Source organism: Camelus bactrianus, chromosome 16, assembly GCF_048773025.1.
Source record: "Camelus bactrianus isolate YW-2024 breed Bactrian camel chromosome 16, ASM4877302v1, whole genome shotgun sequence".
In the NCBI taxonomy this organism is placed as follows: Eukaryota; Metazoa; Chordata; class Mammalia; order Artiodactyla; family Camelidae; genus Camelus; species Camelus bactrianus.
In genome coordinates, this window is record NC_133554.1 from 17,404,069 (window position 1) to 17,413,358 (window position 9,290).

Consider the following 9,290-nt stretch of genomic DNA (forward strand, 5'->3'; position numbering starts at 1 on the left):
TGTCTCCCTCTTCAGCTTTTAAGGACCCTTGAGATTACATTGGTTTCACCTGGATAATCCAAGAAAATCTCCCTATAGTATGATCAGCTGATAAGCCAGTCTTCCAAGGCAAAAGAAATAAAAGTAAAAATAAACAAATGGGACCTAGTCAAACTTATAAGATTTTTTTTCACAGCAAAAGAAACCACCAACCAAATGAAAAGACAACTTAAGGAATGGAAGAAAATACTTGCAAATGATGCAACCAACAAGGGGTTAATATCAAAATATACAAACAGCTCATACAACCAAACAACCCAATTAAAAAATGGACAGAAGATCTAAAGTGACCTTTTTCCAAAGAAGACATATAGATGGCTAACAGGCACATGAAAAGATGTCCAACATTGCTAATCATTAGAGAAATGCTAATCATTAGAGAAATGCAAATCAAAACCATAATGAGGATATTACCTCACATCAGTCAGAATGGCTATCATCAGTCTCTAAATAATAAATGCTAGAGAGGGTGTGGAGAAAAGAGAACCCTTGTACACTGTTGGCAGGAATGTAAATTGTTTCAACCACTATGGAGTTTCCTTAAAAAACTAAAAATAGCACTACCATGTGATTCAGTAATTCCACTGCTGGGTATACATCCGGAAAAAAATGAAAACTCTAATTCAAAAATATACATGCACCCCAATGTTTATAGCAGCACTATTTACAACTGCCAAGATATAGAAGCAACCTATGTGTCCATCAGCAGATGAATGGATAAGTAAGATGTGGTATGTATATGTGTATATATATATATATGATGGAATATTACTCAGCCACAAAAAACTGCCATTTGCAGCAACATGGATGGACCTAGAGAATATTAAGCCTAGTAAAATAAGCCAGACTGAAAGGAACAGATACTATACGATACCATTTACATGTGGAATCTAAAAAAATAATACAAATAAATCTATATACAAAACAAAAACAGACTCACAGACAGAACATAAATTTATGGCTACCAAAGAGGAGGGGAGGAGAGACAAATTAGGATTATCAAATTAAAAGATACAAACAACTAGACATAGAACAGATAAGCAACAAGGATTTACTGTATACCTTAGGGAATTAAACATAATATCTTGCAATAACCTATTATGGAATATAATCTGCAAAAAATTGAATCATTATGTTGTACACTGAAACTAACACATACTATACATCAATTATAGTTCAATTAAAAAAAGATCAGCTGATTAGCAATCTTATTCCATCTGCAAACTTAATTCCTTCTTGCTGTGCAACCTAACAGATTCTGGAGATTAGGATTATGGGCTTCTTTGGATGAGGGGTGTTATTCTGCCAAGAGCTATTCAAATAGCTTTCCAATTGTATATATTAATTCCCGCAACCCTCACAGAGTGTATGAGAGTACCACTTTCCTTACATCCTTACTAACACTTGGCCTTATCATGTTTTTAATTTCTTACCAATGAGGTAGATGAAAAATAAACCATGTCTAGCTCATAGCAGTCACTCAAAAATTCCTTTTGACTGAATGAGTGAATGAATGCTCTTTGAAGTTGTGTTTTGCCGAATTGAACATCTTTTCATATACGTGTTGGCAATTTGTACTTTATTTTCCATAAATTACCTGGTCTTCAAACTTTTGTCCATTTTTCCTTAATATTTCCCTCATCAATGTGCAGCAGTTTTTAACTGGTAATTTTTTAAGTCATCCTCCAAAATCAGAAACAAGAAATAAAGAGCTATTTCAGCAGACTCGTCTCTCGTTTTATTTTCCTCTATTCAACTAAGAAGTGGAGAATGAGGCAGAAAACACAATTATGGAGGCAACGTGGGCTTGGAGTTGGAGGTGCAGGTCCCATGTTCGACTGGGTGGCTTGAGCAGCTGTGCAATCCTAGATAAGGTCCCTTCTCTCTAGCTCTCTATTTCTCACTCAGTAAGATTTTTGCAACTCCATAGCCACCAACACCCCTTCCTGTTCTGACAGGCAATTAGCCTGCAGTTAAGAAATCATTCATCATTTCCCTCTGGTTAACTGGATCCTGTGCTGCAAAAGGTCACTGGGTTTCCTCATCACTGGTCACCCTCATCTCTTCCAGGCGTGTATCCATCTGACCTGCTCAAATGCCACTTAGTCACTATTCAGAGATTCTGTCTTTCCCTGCAGGTATGTGACTGTCTTTCTTCAACTTATGGTAACAATCATAGCTATTGTCATTACTATTATTTTGGCAAACATTTATAGAATCCAACACTTATTTTCCAGGCCCTCTGCACTGTCTCATTACAACAGTACTATGAGAAAGCTAATGTTTAGTGCTCCCATTTCACAGATGAGAATGTTGAAATGCTCTGTGTAATTTGTCCAGGGTCCCACGGTACAGATCTGCATGTGCACGCAAAGCCTGGGCAGCCTGGCTGCACCAGCTTGATTTCTGCACAGTACATGCCAAGCTAAGTAGAGCCCTTTCTGTGTTTTTATATGGCTATTTTTTCACATAATTAGCACCACCTCTTCGAAGAAGCCAACCTGGGGCTCCTTTTCATTGTGTATGCAGTTCTGAGCTTAAAGTCTCTCATTTTCTCTTGTTCTTGAGGATTTGGCACAGTTCTCACTTAGGTACTTGGCTTAGCCTGAAGATTCATTAGGCAAAATGCCTAAAGATAAGATTAGGCCCATCTCACTCCCAATCAGGGAAATGAGAATGAATCATGGCGTGTAACTGTCTAGCTACAAGACTGGCAAAAATGAAATGATGGGTAATATCCAGCGGTGGTGACGGTGCAGTGAAAAGGGCACATCTGTCAGTGGAAACTGGCACAGAACTTTCCGAGAGCAGAATGACAGTCTTTGACAGGAGGAAAGTTTAAATTGCACATTCAGTTTAGCTCAGTTAATTCCTTTTTGGGGAATTCATTCTATACAAATACTATTATCCTACAGAAATGTTTTATATATATATGTGTGTGTGTATATATATATATACACACACACATATATATGTATGTGTATGTATAGAGAATATTGTAATACTCTCTCTATATATATATATATACACACACACATATATATAAAACACTCACACCCTCACACATATGTGTACATATGTGTAGATGTCTGACACATTTGTAACAGAGAAGAAATGGGGACAAGTTAAACTCCAGCAATAGGACAAAAATGAAATAAGCTACAGTAGTTACAGAATGAAGCACTATGAATAGTTCAAAAGAATTAGGTGTACACAGGCATAGAAAGTGCTACAACCTATTCTTAAGTGAAAAAAGGCTTGTTGCAGACCCAAACACACAGTGTGATTCTATTTACAAGTTTAGAATAATCCAACATCATAAAGCACATTTATTTTTATATGTAATCTATGTCTATGTGTATTCCTGTACATTTTTAGAAAGCAGTTATCTGCAGGATATCCACCAATTAATGCTGATTTTTCTGGAAAGGGAAGGGAATGGATTTGGCTTGGGGGTATGGGTTAAAAAGAGAATTTTACTTTTTACTCCATATAACATTTGTTCTGCTTGGCTATTTTACAATCATGTATTACTCTAATAATTAAAATGGGGGGAAAAAAAAGAAAGAACCAGAGGCTGTAGAAAGTTGATTTTTGTAGAAACCAGAATAGCTCCTCACATTAATGACTCATATAAATGGTAAATCAGATTAAAGTAGCAACCACAGTTAAACTTCTGTCTTCACCATTCTGGAGGGAGGCCATCTTTTAGGAAGTCAGCTCCCACAGGAATGAGCTTACAGTGTTCCTTAGCCCATGTACAAGCTCAAGAATTATACAATGCATAAATTCCTGGATTTGTAAAATTACCTTCTTGCTGTAATAAAAGACTCTAGCCTACATTGTAATAGCTACTACCCTAAATGTGTAATTTATAAAACACTGTAACCATTTTTTGCAAGAATGGATTTAATCTATGAGGCAAAGACAGCTTCATCTGTAGTTAGCTGCTTGAGGGTTTTGCCATGCCCTTAAGTCAAAATACACAGCCCAGACACCAAACCCTCTCGATTCAGACCACAGACTCCCCTTCTGATTACCATTTTTATCCTTAGTTCAGTGGGCTGTGTTTCTAGACTAGCAACCAATTACCAATTGGTAATTATTTCAAGCTCTCTTCAGATTTAATGGAATAAACTCAACGAGTTCTGCCACCAGGGCTTTGCCATCTTTTAAGCCTAATGGGCTCTCTTTCCTTGTGCCCAGAACACAGCCAAAGGGGTTTCTCTATTTGTTAGAGGTGGCAGGTTCCTTGTTTTCTTCTTAATCTATTTTTGTTTGCTTGTTTGTTTTACTTTTCCTCCTATATACATTTGTATCAAGGGATTTGTTCTGAATAATCCAGCTTTTAGACAACAGGTAATTTTTGCTCATGATGAGACGTATTGGTTTCAACATTTACTTGCATTACTTTTAGTTATATCATGCTGTGTCCTCAGCGAAAATATTATCACATTTCAAAAAGGGAAAGAGACTCACAGTTGCACAGGGAGAGGCTGTGAGCCACAGCTAAGTGGCATTTGAGCAGGTTGGATGGATACATGCCTGGCAGAGACTTGGGGGAGATGCTCACCAGATTCTTTGTAGATCAGAGAAACCACCGAGAGGTGGAGAACGTGGGGGTGAAACAGGCCAAGAGCAAGAGCCCAGAGACATGGAGTCCCTCCAAGTCAAAGGAAGGAAGAAAATGGATGTTCATTCAAGTTAAAGGTCAGCAGCCAGGCTGCCAAGGGGCAGGGGGTGTGGCCCAGACAATGAGACCAGGAGCTAACCCTGAAACCCGGAGGAGGAAGGGCAGACTTACCCCCAAGATATCAGTGTGGCAGGTCGGCGCCCAGGGACTTGCAGGCTGTTCCCCTAGACTCCAGCTTGAGGCTGCCCGGCTCTGTTTAGACTCCTCACCATGGCTCCCAACCAGGAACTGGGAGCTCTGTGCTTTCTCTGCAAACACGGCTGCCGTGGCAGCAGCCACTCAGTCAGTGTGTGTGCAGGTATGTGTGCAGGCCCTTACAGGAGAGGAATCTGACATTTTAGGCTAGGGTTTCTTTCCCCTTTCCTTTCTTGAGGAATGTACTGGGGCCAGTACTTTGTTGCCTGCAGCATGGTTTGAAGGAAGGAGTTCAAAACAGGTGTCAGTGGACCTAGATTTTAGTCTTGGCCTTCATTCATTCATTCATTCATTCATTCATTCATTCATTCATTCATTCATTCATCCATTCTATATATATTTATTGAGTGCCTGTAGGCAGTAGGCCCTGGAGTTATACAGTGAACAAGAGGGAAAGACGGAAAGATACCACTGAATTTGCTAGCCAGAAGGGTAGACAGACATTAATCAACTCACCCCACAGGTAAATATGTAATCACAAATTATGTGATGAAGAAAAGACTTCAGGGCGATGAACATTTATTAGAATAGGGGCAGAGGAGGGAATACCTAGTCTGAGAAATCAGGAAGGCTACCTTGGAAAGTGAAAAAATTAGTAAGAATGAACTAGACGGATGGGAAGGCGGCATTCTAAACAGAAGGAATAATACATGCAAAGATCCTGAAGGAGGAGATGGTTAGGAAAGAAGGCCCAGGTGGTTAGTACATGAGGGTAAGAGGCAGACTACCTCAATCTGAGGTTGAATCCTGGAAGGGGTCAGCAGGCTTTCTTTTTCTTTTTTTTAAATAATAGGCGATTTCAATTGGCCAACAATATTGTTAATGAGAGCACTCCTTGTAAATGAGCAGCACAAAACTAACCAAATTCTACTGGCTTTTAGATAATAGGAAAGTTCAAACAAGTAAGGTGGAAATTCTGTATTCCTATTAAAGGGCTGTTGGTGGAACTATTTTAACTCATTCCTTTTCACTCTCTCCTGGGTAGCCAGCCCTGGCTTTGCATCCTAATATTAATAATCTCCAACCAGTGAGCCTTCCTAATTACCCAGGCACTGTGTCATTTATATGCATTCATTTAATCCTCTCAACAATCCCAGGTGGTTGCTTATTAGGACTGTTGACAGATATTCCAGGTCTCTCCCTTCCCAGGGACAGAACTGACACGGTAGAATTGTACTCCCCACCTCCTTGAAGTTACACGTATGGCCACATGACTAACTTTAGTCAATTAAACAGAAGGCAAAGTGAGGATGTCATTTTCACATAGAAGCACTTAATTGTCAGTGTTCAAGCTCAACCTGTCCTTTTTTTCCTGCCATTCTGATTGTGGAAGTGCATTTCTAGATCAATCTAGTGCAGTTCTCAATTGGAGTAGTTTTGTCTCCCAGGGAACATTTGGAAGCATCTGCAGATGATTTTGATTGCTACAACTAGGGGTAGAGGGGTGCTTTGGCATCTAGTTTGTGACGGCCAGAGATATTGTTAAATACCCTGCAATGCAGAGGACAACCCTCACAACAAAGAAATATCCAGCCCCAAATGTCAAGAGTGCTGAGGTGGAGAAATCTTGGTTTATATGGAACCTCCTTCAGCCTGTGCCTCTGAGTAACCAACCACAAAGGGCAAGTCCCCTGGTTGGGCTTTGAACACTAACTTGAGAGAAAAACAAACCTTTGTTGCATTGAATCGCTGACAAATGCAAGATACTTATCACTCCAGCATACGCTCCTCACTCCAGCATCCATCCTGACTAGTACAATGACTGTTCCCATCTTGTAAACTAAGACTCTGAGACTCAGAGATGCCAAGCAAGTTGCTCAAGGCCATACAGACAGGCGAAGTTAAGACTTTTACCCAAGTGATTTGGAATCCAAAGCTTGTGTGTTAACCACTCTATTAATGATCAACCAAACGTTAGTCATTAAGGATCTTGTTCACAAACCCCAGGGGAAAATAAGGCCTTAACCAGGAGCCATGAACCCCTCCCAAGGGAAGAAAGTGGCCTACAAAATTGCTCCTATTTGTCTGAGAGTTGTTTGTTGAGGGAGTTCAGAAAAATGTTGAGAAACAGGCTTAGATTATAGAGGAAGACAACATTTCAACATTTCAGTACTTCACTTTTGTTCCCCATACTTCCTTGTCCAGACGTGAACTTTACCCCAGTCCTAATTCTAGTACCTTGGAGATTCTCACTACCTCCAGAAAAGCGAGGATTTTTAGTTAACTGTTCATTTGCCAGGACTCTGGAGTTTGGGTTCAAATGCTGGTTCTGCCCTGTCCTGGCTGGGTTATTAAGTTAACCTCTCTGTGACTTGGTTTCCTCATCTGTAAAATTAGATGGTGTAACAACAGTACTATTCTCATAGGATTGTCAGGAGAATTTAACCACCTGACATTTGCAGTGTTTGGCACATAGTAAGGGTGATATAAGCATTTACTGAAGAAAGGAAGTTTTGGGTAAAGGAATGAAGTGAGAAAAGAAGGGTTAAAGAAAAGAAGCCCCCATTGCCGTCTAGGACAACACAGCGGTGTGTGCATCTCACCAAAGAGCTGTGGGAGTACAGCTGCAGCCTGCCTATTGGAAGGTGGCTGGCAAAGTCAGAGTAAATATTGAAAGGAGGCATCACTTGGGCCAGGTCTTTGGGAAAGAGTAAGATTTAGAAGGTAAGCACAGTGCAATGGCACATTTGGGCATTGCAAAGTAATTCCCCTGAGGTGACTCGCTCAGATGTTGGATAAGACAATGCTAGTGAGCTCTTTGGGGGTCTGATAATAAAGAATTTTGACTCTAGCTTAGTTTTCCCAACAAACTCCTTACATGCAGCCCCTTAAAGATAGAGAAAGCAGAGCCAGGCCCTGAAACTGTGGGGCACTGCAGCAGGCAATGAATAACTGCTCTGCATTCACCCAGGAACCAACTTACATGACCTATCCTCGCAAAATTCATTGTTGTGACTCTTTAATAAGCAATGAGAATCTTTAAAAAAATGGTGGTTAGTCATTTACTTTATTTTGGGACTATGGATAGGGCTCTTCTGACAAGATCTGAAACCACTGAGCTGGGACAGAGTGGGGTGGAGGGCGGCCAGAATCCCCAGTCTCCATTTATTTCCTGAGTTCATGGGCAGCCTGAGTCCTCGCTAGGATTTCGGGTCACTCGGAGCTGGTCACTCAAGACCGGCCTCCCTGCTCCAGTCCCAGAATGGCCAGTGCCTGGGCTCCAAGCTCTTTTCAGCAGCTGAGATGCCCTCTGCTAAGGCTTCTGAGGTGGGAGGAAACTAGCGCCTCCCAAATTTGATCCGGAAATGAGGTACAATTCCTGAAATTGAAGAAATGGAGAACTTTACCCCTGGATTTTATTTTGGCTATTTTCTCTGGAGCAAGGCCTGGGACACATGCAAAATCAAAGTTTCATGTGACACTCTTAGGGACATCCTGAAGGTGATAAGTGGACATGTCAACTGTAACAATCTTTCAGCTCCATCTCTCTCCAATGGATTCCTGGGGAAATGCCCGCTGCTTTAGTTATCCAAGTAAGCACCCAATAATAGTCATTTATATTTCACTTTATACATTCTTAAAGTGTCTTCCCCTGAATTTTCTATTTATGCCTACCAGAATCCTGAGGGAGGATTTGGTAGGACTGAATTGCCTTCAAGATGAAATTTTTGAGGAAAAAAATATTATTAATCCTAAGTGGGAAGATAAGAAAAATGAGTTGCAGAAAAGGGAAATACCTGCCAAAGCCCCATGAATGAATTATAACAGTTCTGGAATCAGAAATTGAGATTTAAGTTTCAAATCATCAATCCAAACTGCTAAAAGATGAACCCACTGATTAATTTGGTGTTATCATCATCTAGAAGTTAAATCAGTCCACAAGCCTCCATATCATATGTTATCAGGGAAATGCAAATGAAAACAACAATGAGGTACCATTATACACCTACCAGAATGGCCAAAATCCAGTACACAGACACCACCAAACACTAGTGAGGATGTGGAGCAATGGGAACTCTCATTCATTACTGGAGGGAATGTAAAATGGTACAGCCACTTTGGAAGACAATTTGGCAGTTTCTTAAAAAAACTAAACCTACTTTTACCATAGTCTAGCAATTGTGCCCCTTGCTTTTTACCCAAATGGGATGAAATTTATGTCCACACAAAAACCTGCGCATGGATGTTTATAGCAGCTTTATTATAATTGCCAAAATTTGGAAGCAAACAAGATGTCCTCCAGTGAGTGAATGGACAAATACATTGAGGTATATACAGACAATGAAACATTATTCAGCACTGAAAACAAATGAGCTATCAAACCAGAAAAGACATGAAAGAATTATAAATGCATGGTACTGGC

General features: G+C 40.2%; 1 protein-coding gene across 1 annotated transcript in view; it reads right to left on the reverse strand.

Annotated features, from left to right (window-relative positions):
- The window catches only part of ANKFN1 (ankyrin repeat and fibronectin type III domain containing 1), a 335,257-nt gene extending 330,325 nt beyond the window's left edge, over positions 1-4,932 (reverse strand). Inside the window, exon 1 of the mRNA XM_010951115.3 lies at positions 4,844-4,932. The gene's annotated coding sequence lies outside the window, so the exon portion shown is untranslated. The remainder of the gene's footprint in view (positions 1-4,843) is intronic.
- Between the last annotated feature and the right edge of the window lie 4,358 nt (positions 4,933-9,290).